This window comes from Amphiprion ocellaris, chromosome 1, assembly GCF_022539595.1.
Source record: "Amphiprion ocellaris isolate individual 3 ecotype Okinawa chromosome 1, ASM2253959v1, whole genome shotgun sequence".
NCBI lineage: Eukaryota > Metazoa > Chordata > Actinopteri > Pomacentridae > Amphiprion > Amphiprion ocellaris.
The window spans coordinates 31,508,507-31,520,764 of NC_072766.1; the positions used below are offsets into that span (position 1 = coordinate 31,508,507).

At 40.2% G+C, this 12,258-nt stretch overlaps 1 protein-coding gene across 1 annotated transcript in view; it reads left to right on the plus strand.

Annotated features, from left to right (window-relative positions):
* The window catches only part of LOC111583408 (CD81 antigen-like), a 37,151-nt gene that overhangs the window by 6,135 nt on the left and 18,758 nt on the right, over positions 1–12,258 (plus strand). The window lies entirely within an intron of this gene.

Sequence of the window (12,258 nt, forward strand, 5' to 3'; positions counted from 1 at the left end):
AACTTGTATATTATACTCATTCATTACACAGACTGATATATTTCAAATGTTTATTTCTCTTAACTTTGATGATTATACCTGAATACTAACAAAAATCTCAAATTTGGTATCTCTGAAAATTAGAATATTGTAGAAAGGTTCAATATTGAAGACACCTCTAATCAGCTAATTAACTCAAAACTCCTGCAAAGGCCTTTATATGGTCTCTCAGCCTAGTTCTGTAGGCTACACAATCATGGGGAAGACTGCTGACCTGACAGTTGTCCAAAAGATGAGCTTCTTCATGATATTCTAATTATATGACCAGCACCTGTAAATCTCAAGTCTTTTGGAGGTGGACTCGCTCACACTCGCCGGCTGCCCACTGCCTACCCAGCTACCCCAGCACACCCAGGAATGACTGGTTGAAGGCAGTATTCTGGGCCATCTCCTCCCGCTGCAAGGCCGCTTCATTCTCTCTTGCCTCGCTGAGGAGCAACCAGATGTTCTCATCATGCTGGGCATGACTCCACTCCTCCTCAGCCTGCATCTCCACAAGTACGCTAGGAAGGTCCAATTTTCTGTGGCCCCCTTTCCTCTTGCCTAGACCAAAGACAGAAAAGTGATCAGAGTCAGCTTTAATGGCCAAGTAAGTACACAATATACACGGAATTTGGTTTCGGCTGTTGGTGTCATCCTAGGAATATGGAAGAGAATAATAAAAAATAAACAATAGAAAGAGGAACAGGGAGGAAAAAGAAATAGTAAAATAGAACACAATATAAACAGAAATGTACAGCTAGACTGGAATGTATGAACACATTAGCAAAATGGTAATTGCTATAAACACAGTAGTGGTGATTTTTGTGTACAGGGCTCTGTAGTCCAAATGTCCAGGGTGAGTGGGGTCTCTGATGATGTTTTCTGCAGTCCGTACTATAGGCTGTAGTCTGTTTCTGTCCTGCTGTGTGGTTGATCCAGAGGTGCACAGGACAGATCGGATGACTGCAGTGTAGAACTGGATCAACAGCTCCTGTGGCAGGCCATGTCTCCTCAGCTGTTGTAGGAAATACATCCTCTGCTGAGCCTTTTTCAGGAGGTCCTGAGAGATTGTAGTCCCCAGGAGCTGGAAGGACTCCACAGCTATGATGTGATGTGTTTAGCCACCCGTCCATCCATTTTCAATCATGATCATGTCTTTGATACTTTAATAAACTTCTGGCACTCTTCGCTTTAACCAAAGCACAAGCAGTAACTCCTCCACCACAAACAAAAACGACGTGGTGTGAACTTCATTTTGTCTTGTGCACATTTTGGAGTTGGTAAGAAGAGCTGTGTTTTCTCATTTTTATGTATATTTTCATTCAGTTTCACAGCTACCTAGTGACTATAAGAAGAATGGTTGCAATACTACACTGCACCAGAACGTAAATTAATTAGAGTGACTTACTTGTTAAGTCAATGGAAAATAAATGCAGCTGCATGTGTTCTGTTTATGTGTCACTGCAGCTACATGTAGCTTTCATCAGGCGTTCCTGAGCTGGCTGCTGCACAGTTTGCATTTACACCTGCCTCAATTCTTGGTCGTTGGTCTCACTGTTCTGATCATGCTTGCAGGCATTTACACCTGCAATAATAATAATGCGAAAATCAGCCATGGTCTCTGTTTACCGTGTCTTACCGGTGATAAGAAGTTGCTGTGACGTGCTGGAGGTTGATGTTGACAGGGTCGGTGTCGAAGCTGGTGCTGGAGAGGAGCTGCTGCTGGTGGTGGAGAGGAGGCAGGGGAGCTGGGGGCTCCGCGACGGAGGTGGAGTAGGCTTCGCATGTGGAAAGGGATTCTTGAACAGAAATAAACACTCACTCTAAGTACAAGAAAAACACGGTATGCTGACTGAAGTATTAGCTTCTGAGAGCGAAACGTTAGAAATAGCAGCACGAAATACAAGCAGAGCACGGAGTTAGCGCTGATGGCTAACTAGCTAGCGCTGATGGCTAACTAGCTATCTTATTGTCTGCTACAGGAGACAACGACGTCACTTTCTAAAAATACTTGTTTGCTTAAAAGAAGCTTGCCACCAATGGAATAAATGATGTATAAGTTTCTTGAAGTCACAAAACACTCACCGTCCTCGAACGTCTCCAACATGCAGCGGCTGAGTCTCCCTCCTGTTGCTCGCCGGTGCGGTGCCAGTAAATAGCTTCCATTAAACCTCTTCCAACACCTCCTGGTTGACCCACGCCGGCCGTTGTGGTCCTGGGTGGACCGATAGTCACTTTTGAGCTTTTTCAGCTTCTCCCTACACTGCTTCTGTCCTCTTTATATACAGTCTACTGTATATGTGAGCGGCCATCCGCTCAGAGACCTCCTGATAAACTTTCTCCGTCCAGCTCTCTCTGTATTCTTTGGTCCGCCACCAAAGACAAAGTCTCGACCTCTTCATTCACCCACGGTACAGGTCTGGCTGTCACATTAAAATTATGAAGAACAGAGAGTTTCGTGAAGAGCAATGCACACCGTCGCTGTTTACAGTCATTTTTTAATGCAGGATTTTGTTTTCGTGCTGAAGTTGCTCTGTGTCGTCACTCCCTGTCCAATCAGTGGCCTGCACTATGTAAACGCCACATTATCGGCTCATCTCAGCTCGCTGGGAACCTCAGCCGAGAAAGTGCTGAAAATTAGTCCGTATGGAAACGCTCGCAAAGATGAGACGAGCCGTACCGTGCCGAGTAGATGCTTGTGGAATCGCGGCTAAACAAAGACGAGCGGAGCCGTGCCGCGCCGAGTAGGTCCTAAAGGAAAAGCGCTCGACACTCCGAGCATCGCTGCAATTTGACAGGCTGGTAATCCACAAAGAACGTGATGTTCCAGAACTTCCCTCGGTATGCCAAACGCCCTGGTCCCTGTGTGTGCTCCTGTTGCACCCTGGTACCAGAAAACCGGCGGAGTACTTCCTCTAAATTTGCAGTCACTCTACGGTCAACATCTTGGTCGGAAAGTGCGGAAATAACTTCAACAACTTCAATAAATTCCTCTGCTTTACACGCTACATGCTCGCGGTCAGCAGGTCCTGCTTCCACATACTCTGCAAGGTCTAAAATATCTCTCACGAACTCTCTAGAAAGTTCACAGCGACTCTCCCTCAACACAGCCTCCATGTTTAGAAAGACTTCTACTTCCGGTTTCAAGGCAGACAAAAGCAGTGGATTAGACTAGATTCACGTTAGTCCCGCCCACGGACTTTGACGGGCGAGGTTGACAGATAAAATTAATTCATGATCCACTGCAACACAAGGACCATGAAATAATTAATTAAATCGTGAAATAATGAAATATGTTTTTTACTTAAAATAATTGTTATTTTAATAAATTAATGACATATTTAATAACACATTTATGTATTTAATTCCAATTTTAATTAATTAATGACATATTTAATTCCAATTTTAACTAATTAATGACATATTTAATTATTTAATGATATATTTATTTAATAACACATTTAAGTATTTAATTCCAATTTTAATTAATTAATGACATATTTAATTCCAATTTTAATTAATTAATGAAATATTTAATTCCAATTTTAATTAATTAATGACATATTTAATTAATTATTTAATGATGTATTTATTTATTTAATTTTGGCACTTTTAGTCCTCCATACTCGGTGCACACATAAGGCGCACCGCATTATAAGGCGCTCTGTCCATTTTGGAGAAAATTTAAGACTTTTAAGTGTGCCTTATGGTCGCGAAAATACAGTAGACCTTATTGGGCAATAGAAGCGATAAAAAATAACAAAACAAAGCAGCAGGCAGATGTGCAAGAAAAGGAGAGAACTTCAGTTAATTCATCTAACAATAAACAGAAGAGCATTGTAGCATCACGTGACACTTTAATATAACTACTACATTTCTGTTTTATATATTCAGTTACAGCAGTTCTTATTGATGAAGAATCTGAAATATGAATTACAGGTTCCCTGTGATCCCATGCTGGTAATAAATAACATTCAATTTATATTGGTTCCAAAAATCGTTTAGCAATTCAGTATTGGCCCTAGAAACTTTACTGGTCAATCCTTGGTATTTATTTTATGTCAACTGATGTTGGCTTTGAACAAGACATTCTGCATATGTTGCATTGATGTCGGTTATGTTTTCTTAGACGTGAGGTGGTTTTATTGTGCTACGCTGGTATCCACACCAGTGCTTTTTCATGGATTAGATCTTTTTGGATTTTATGGGTTTCGTTTGATATTATATTACAAGGTCTTGACCTTATTCTATGAAGTGCCCTGAGATGAATTATGATGTGAATTAATGCTATATAAATAAAATGAAATAATGTTCAGATAAACAGAACTGTCCAGAAGTGGTGGGCACTTCACGTGTTTCTTGATATTGAACAGTAAAAATCCTCCAGCTTGCCTTAATCAGGCCTGTGTGACTGTGATTTGCTCAGACACTGGCCAAACACACAGCCCAACAACTGCCACCAGATTCTTGTTTAGAACTCATTAGATTCTGGTTGATGTAACTATATGACATATTGTTTTTCAGTAGGTTGTGTCAGTTTGAATAAGTAAGAAAAGCGTTGGCAAAAAAGAAATGGCAAGTTGTCCCGTGAAATGATTTGAACACAGGTTGAAAGTAGCTTGTCTTTGTAGGACTGCAGGATTTGTAGGCTGTTCATTGTAAGAAGCTCACTGAGGAGAATATAATTCTTCTAATCTTCAAATTAGTTGTAATGATGACCAAACAGAAATGGGAGAATAATGTGTTGTGGGATGTGTGACTGACTGTGGTGTGGGTGTGGCATGGTGTGGTGGTGGGCTGTAGTTTGGAGGGGGGTTGGTGTGGTAGGAGTCTTGCGTGAACTGCAGACAAGACCCCAACCCCCACCTCCAGCATGGCCAACATTCTCTATCCCACTTCAGCAGCAGGCAGAAATAGACGCCGGTGGGAGAGCTGACAGGGAAACTTGAGCTGTTCTGTCTGACGCTAAAATGTATTTGAAGTAAGTTTCAGCCTAACGTCTTCTCTCACTTGTGCCTTTCGAGTCATCAGTCAGTCCAAACTGTTGAAACTGTGTTTTTCCCGTCTTGCAACACATTTAAACTTTGAACATGGTAGTCTTAGTTGGGTTTGGCCTGATCCGCCTGCACCACCACCACCAGTAGGTATGCACTCTTTGGTGAGAGCAAGTAGTAAACCTGATGATGCCGGCACATCTGTGTACAGTTTTCTTGGTGTGAAATGTGTGACAACAAATATAGTGACTGACTGAGCAACAGATTGTTTGAGAATGCCTTGTTGGCATCTGCCAAAAATATTTTTAGTTACTGAAAGTGGTGCTCACAGTCTGCCTGCTGTATTGTATGTTAGCCCCAGTGTGTGCCTATGAGCTAGCAACCTAAGACAACTTCTAGTGTAGTTTGTAAGTGCTGCATGTCATTTTGTTTCCCCATTTTGATTTCCTGACAAAAGATTAAAAAATATGTTTTATACAATATCCAGATTTCAGGATGGGCAATTTGTTGATGTAGTCACAACATACTATTATCATCATCATGGTGTGTACTAAGAGGCTATTAGTTGTAGCAGGCCCCCAGAACTACTACAACCTGCAATACTCGGTTAACTTGGGTGATGTGTGTCAGCCATTGTACTTTATGAAATCATTCGCCTACCATCCTTTCTCAATCCACTGGTGGCCCTCTGGAGAGCTCTTACGCTGGGTGAGGTACACCTGTGTTACAGTCCCATAGCTGCCTATTTGTCCATACGCGGAGTCCTTAACCCCAGATATCTGGAGAATCTCGGTTTTATGGCTCCAACCTGACCCGCCAGTCATAGTGTGAATGATAGCAGTCACCTGTTCACATTTTGTAAGGCGTTAGCATGGGACTTACTAATCCTGCACAGACCTATTCATTCTATCTGGTTGCAGTTTAATGTCTTACCTAGGACAGACATACTATTATACATGAATCATATTTTGCCTAGACATAAGGGAACTTGTTTGGTATAGACTGCAACAATAATTCCATCTTTTTTTCTGTGGAAAAGGAATGCAAAAATTGCTGTTCCTGCTAAAATCATGACTCATATCACAGTCTCAATATCTGTGAAATCCCCTTAGCAGCTACAAACCTCTCTCCCAGGTCAGTGATCCTTGGTAAAGGAACACGGGAGGTTTACCTTGATCTGACTGATAGAGTTCCCCTGAAGTTATCAGCTTTAAAGAAGCATAAATGTGTATATTGTCCTGGCATAACAGGGACAACAAAACTAACAGGAAAATCAAGAAGTAAGGCAACCAGTCAGTACACTGACAAGAGGTTTAGTCAGGAAAAATTAGAGAAAGCATTCGCTTTGATGGGAAAAGTATTACTTTTATTTTCACTTTGACGTGTAAAGGTATGTGTGTTAGTCCCGAAGTGTTAGGTCCACGCCACAACATTTAGTGTCAGACCTCTTTGATTCAGTGTGATCCAAACCATTACTGGATTAATTAGATTCATATTATATTAATCCTAAGAATTTAGTTTTAACTCTCTCTCCGTGGACACTTACGGATCCTGCTGCTGTCTGATGCTGCAGGTATTTAAATTCAGAGAGAGTAGTTTTAATTGGCTGAAAGAAAACTGCTGTTAGCTTCTTCTGGAGAAAAAACTCATTAATTCTTGGAGAGTATCATTGATCATTAAGCTCTCAGTGGCCACATTTACATGAAGTTTTTTAATTCGGAATTATTAATTCGGAATTAAAGTTTTGTGCTTCGCATTTACATGGAAATATTAATTCCGAATTAAGGTTTACATGGACCGCACGTTTATTCCCCTTCCTTAATTCCACTTTAACGCTTGGGCCTTGGAAAGGATTCTGATTGGAGAGGGAGTGGATGTGACATATCTCTGTTTGCCGGAAGAAAACAAACTCCATTTGCCGCGGCATTTCTTTTCCCCAACAACATGGAGAAACAACTAATAAGCACGCTTTTCGCTTTGCTTTTTATTGTCGTTTTGAAACAGCAAATCGACAGTGGCGTACTACTTCTGTTGTGTCACTCGAGAAGGAGAACATGTACATCGCTACGTCATCGCTACGTGAGGAGCCAAGCATTCGCAGAATGACCGGAATTAACTAAAGCGGAATTAACTGTATACATGAATAGAACGTACACAGGAATTAGTTTATTCGGAATTAACATCGGAATAAACCAGGTAGTTTATTCGGAATTAAGTTTATTCTGAATTAACTTTTTCATTCGGAATTAAGTGTTTCCAAGGAGATTTTAAAGCGAAATTAACTATAATTCCGAATTAAAGAGGAATTAAAGGTCTCATGTAAACGGGACCAGTGTCTGTTTTCATTGCAGTAAAGATTTATTATTATAATTTTAATCTTGTTTTCTAATAGATTTAAAATTGTAGAGCAAAGTATCTATTAGGTGCTCTGTGTGATGCCTTTGGATGAATATTGGTGCTGAAATGTGGAAAGAATCCTTCCCTAAATCACTTCACACAACTCAAAGTACCACTGCTTGTGCGTGTCTATCCATTAATGTGATGGTTCAGTTCAGACTTGTGCTGTGTTGGAAATTTTACAAGTGTTACTTGGTCTTAGAAACATTGCCGGCATGACTTTTACAGAAATATAACCAAGCTGCACATTCACACGTGGTAACCGACATACTACATTGGCGTCAGATTAACTGAATGGAGCGCATGTCTGAAAGGGGCTTTATAGTTTAAGTAGCATCTTGTGGATTTGTGATTAATCGGTTTAATAGTGGCTAATACGAAAGCACAGGCAGGTAAATGTGTGTCAGAGTTGTACTGTCTTGTGCCGCTAACCTGGGACTGTGAGGGCTCATTACCTGATGTATCTGTAGGTGTAGGTGTAGCTGTGCTGTGCCGATCACGGTCACATTACACAGCTACAAAAAACTGTGTTCTTTCTCTCTCTGTTTGTGACTATCATTCTCTCACTCACTCTCTCACCCTCTCACTCACTCAGACACACTCACTCACAGTTTGGTTAGATGAGGGGCATCTACTATTCCGTGTAACTTTCCGAAACTACTAGTCTGACCTTTTATATCCACATCTTGCATGCTGTGAGGTGAGAGTGATGCCAGACATTGTACTTGTGTTTGTAGCTCTTTTATTTCACATGTAGTACAACTTTTTTAAACAATCAACTGTTAAACTAGCAGTGTCCTCCTAGTTTTCTCCCTGAGATCGCCTGTCTGGAATGACTATGAACACTGTGATTTACAAAGTGGCCGGTCAAACAGCACATCTTAGGAAATTCTGAGAGATCACGGCCCAGCCCTAAGTAGTTCTGTGGTGGTGCTGTAGCTGCGTGTGTTGAATTTCTGCACTCTTGCCAGTTATGGTGTTGATCTGGTTGCTAGGCAGCAGCTTGCTTTCGCTCTGGAATGGGCCTCAATAACAGAGAAGGAGAATGGAGAGGGAGTGGGGGTGGGTGAGGCTGTTTTGGTTAAAATCTATTCACGGAAACTAGGGTCAGCTAGTTTAAAATGCGGCATGATGTGCTCATTTTCAAGTTAACGGTTTATTTAAAGGTTCTACTAAATCTCTTAGTTCAGAAGACACATCATTTTGCTCCTACTGTCTGTTGCTGCAGGACCTTTTTTTAGGACACATATGCTATACTTTTAGTCCGGCAGACATTTACATCCCAACTGGTTTATGACTTTCAGTGGTACATTTACAGACGATATCTATATTATACAAACCTCTGCATCTTCTGCTTGTGCTTCCGTGAATGTTTTCCCCCAGATGCTGTTTTGTGGGCCAGCCAGTCGGTTTCTGTCAGATTGTGGACCTTGTCACCTCTGTAACATGTAGGGAGGCCACTGACAACTATTTTTCTGTTGATTAATCTCTCAACTATTTTACACTTTTTTCGAGAAATCTAAATAATGAAATAAAAAGAAATCCAAGTTTCTACTTAACTTCTTAACAAAGTTAAAAAGTTTGGTCTGTGTATTGCACAAAGTACAACATGGACATGGTGAATATTGTAGAGGCACATACCAGCTACTACTGTTGAATTCACAGCACAGTCTTTGTCTTCGCCATCAGATGACATTGCGGTTCTAAAATCAATTCAATTAGCTGCGCAGAACAGCAGCACTTTTACACTGAACTGAATTAGACTCTGCTGTTGCTGCCATTGTCTAAGACTGTAGCGGTAACAGCAACTGACCAATGGCTGGAGCCAAAAACATGTCACTGATTATGTGACGAATTGCCCTTAACAACCCTCGTCAAATGTAAAGATGAGAAATAACAGCAAAGGTTGTGTTGCTGTAAAAGATCCAAACATGCAAACTGCATTAACTGCTGTCTACTGTTGTCTGCCTTCCAAAACAGCACCAACAGAAATATGTTGCCTTGTTGTTTTCTTGGAAATCCATACATGAAGTCATTTTTAAACCATATTGTAAATGAAGCCTGCAGCAGGCGTAAGCTTTGGCTTTTGGAAGATTTTTTTCACAAATTCACCTCAGTTTCTGGAACTGCGGTTAACATGGGCATCTGACATCACAATAACATTTACCAACACTACACAGACTCCTTCACCCTTTGCACATTTTATTGTGTTGTAGATTTTATATTAATTTGTTAATTAATTGGCAATGTGCCATATCAGTATACCCTCAGTACCTCATAGTGACAACATAGAAACACGTTTTAGGAATTTAGATGTTAAAAAAGTCGCAAAATTATTCAGGCCATTAGTACAGTACTTTGTAGAAGTTTGTTTTCAGCAATTACTACTTTGAGTCTCCTGAGATGTCTCTACAAGCTTTATACATCTGGATTTGAACAGTTTATCCCGTTCTTTCTGGCAGATCCTCTCAAGCTCTGTCAGATTGAATGGAAAGCGTCTGTGAACTGCCATTTGCAGGCCTCTGCACATGTTGCTATGGCTGGACCACTCAAGGACAGTGACAGTCTTGTTCTGAAGCCACTCCAGCATTGTTGTGGCTGTATGCTTCGGATAAATTGACATGCTGAAAAGTGAACCATTTCCCCAGTCTGAAGTTGCTGCACTGCAGAGCAGGTTTTCAAGGACCGCACTGTGTTTGGCTGTATTTATCTGTGCCTCAATTCTGACAAGTGTCCTTGACCCTGTTGCTGACAAACAGCCCAAAAGAATGATGCTGCCACCCTTTGCCCGTTTTCTCTCCTGTACAGTGAATTTTGGGATCTTGCATACATGCTTTTTAAACGGTCTCCCATCTTTTCTGTTTGCCACATGTAAATCTTATCGGATAAGAGACAAATCAAAATCTACAACCTGTAGATGTGTGCAGAAAGTCAAGGGATGTGAAGAATTTCTGAAGTACAATTTAGATATTCTCTTAGCCACATGTTCTGTGTCTTGAAGTATGACAAAGGCTTAGGAAGGCTTCTGTTAGTGAAAACCACCAGCAGTAATTTTCAGTAAAAAATTCCAGTTTCATGTCTTGCTTGTATTCCTCCAGAAAAGTGTTTAGTGGAATCATGCCGGCCACAGACCTCCACCATGTGCAAAGTGTCTGTTGGAATTATTTATGCTAAACTCACTAAGGCACTCAATTCCATAAAACCTCTAGATGATGTTTACATCTTGTGTCTGAAATAAAAATGTCTGGGTTAACTAATGAGCTTCTGAGGTAGAGGTATCGAAGTTGCAGCTGTAGCAATTGATTTATCAATTAATAATAATAATAATAATAATAATAATAATAATAATAATAATAATAATAATAATAATAATAATAATAAATTTTAATTAAAGGCACCTTTTAGAACACTCAAGGTCACCGTGCAGAGGAAACAAAGGTAAAACACATTCGAATATACAGTATAAAACATGAAAACGATTAGTTTTCAACTACTAAGTTGATCATAATTTAGATAAGTGATTAATTGGTTTTGAAGTTTTTTGTCAAGTAAAGACTATGACAGGCTTCTGGTGCCTTTTTCCCTCTATGACCATAAACTGAATATCTTTAGATTGTGGATTTTCAGCTTTTGGAAGCACTGCTCAACATTTTTCAACATTTTCTTCCATTTTATCTATCAAACGACTAATCAGTTCATCAAAAATCAGACAGGTCAATGGACAGTGAGAATAGGTTGGAACCTAGTTGCAGCTCTAAATGGAGGGCTAGACTAGCGTCTTCCCTCTTCCAGACTTGTAAACTAGGCTAACCACCTCCTTTATCACCCTTCAAACCCCATCTAACTCTTGGTAAGAACAATATTTTCCAAAATGTCAACACAATATGTCCCAATGACTTTTGGACTAAGTATCCACAACGCAGGTGCCCTTCACACAGTACAGAAGCAATAGAATATAGAGGCAGAGGTGAGGCTCTTGAGTCCTCTGTAAAAGATCCCTATTACAAGAATAACTGATGCCAGCCACAGAACTATTTAACATTAAATAAACTGCATCTATCTGGCAAACATTTAGATCTTCTTGTATGTTAAAAAAAAAAGTCTTAAAATGGAATAGTGAATAATGCCATATTCGTCAATGAAAAGACCTCATCAGTGATGCTTATCTTAAACAAATGCATTTTTTCTTGTGTTACTGTATCATTAGAGGCCTATGGTCATATTTCGAAACCAGTATTGGCATTTCACTTCCATTAATAGTATTTAATAGAATATGTCAGTGATATTTCATCTCTCCCCGTGCTGCAGTGAATAACAGGGAAGTGATATATGCTATGATGGGTCTTCATTAACTATTCATGGCCAGAATAAGTTGACTTACTTTAGTCTTTAAAGATCTAGAAGGTTCTTAATATATTTTGTAATGTATAATATATAATATAACAAGAAAAGCACTCAGAGAACGCAGACCTCTGCCAAGGCTGCTCAGTTGCTGTATGATTTCCAATGGATGACATCTTTAAACAAATCATGGTCCGCAGTGTTCGATTTGTTGTAGGATCGCAATCATGTGATCGTCAGCAGGCAGCTGACATAGTGTTGACTTGTTGTCGTAGTTACAGTGACGCTGTGCCGCTATCTCGCAATGATGCAGAAATCTTTATCAAATCTGTGGATCCAGACTATACGCCACATCACTGCCAAAATCTAATCAGGAGGTTCTTGTGTCGTTTCTGACAATCCCTGAAAATTTAATCCAAATCTGTTAGTCCGTTTTTGAGTAATATTGTGAACAAACAGACAGACAGACAAACCAACACGGTTCGTCACATAACTCCACTGCATT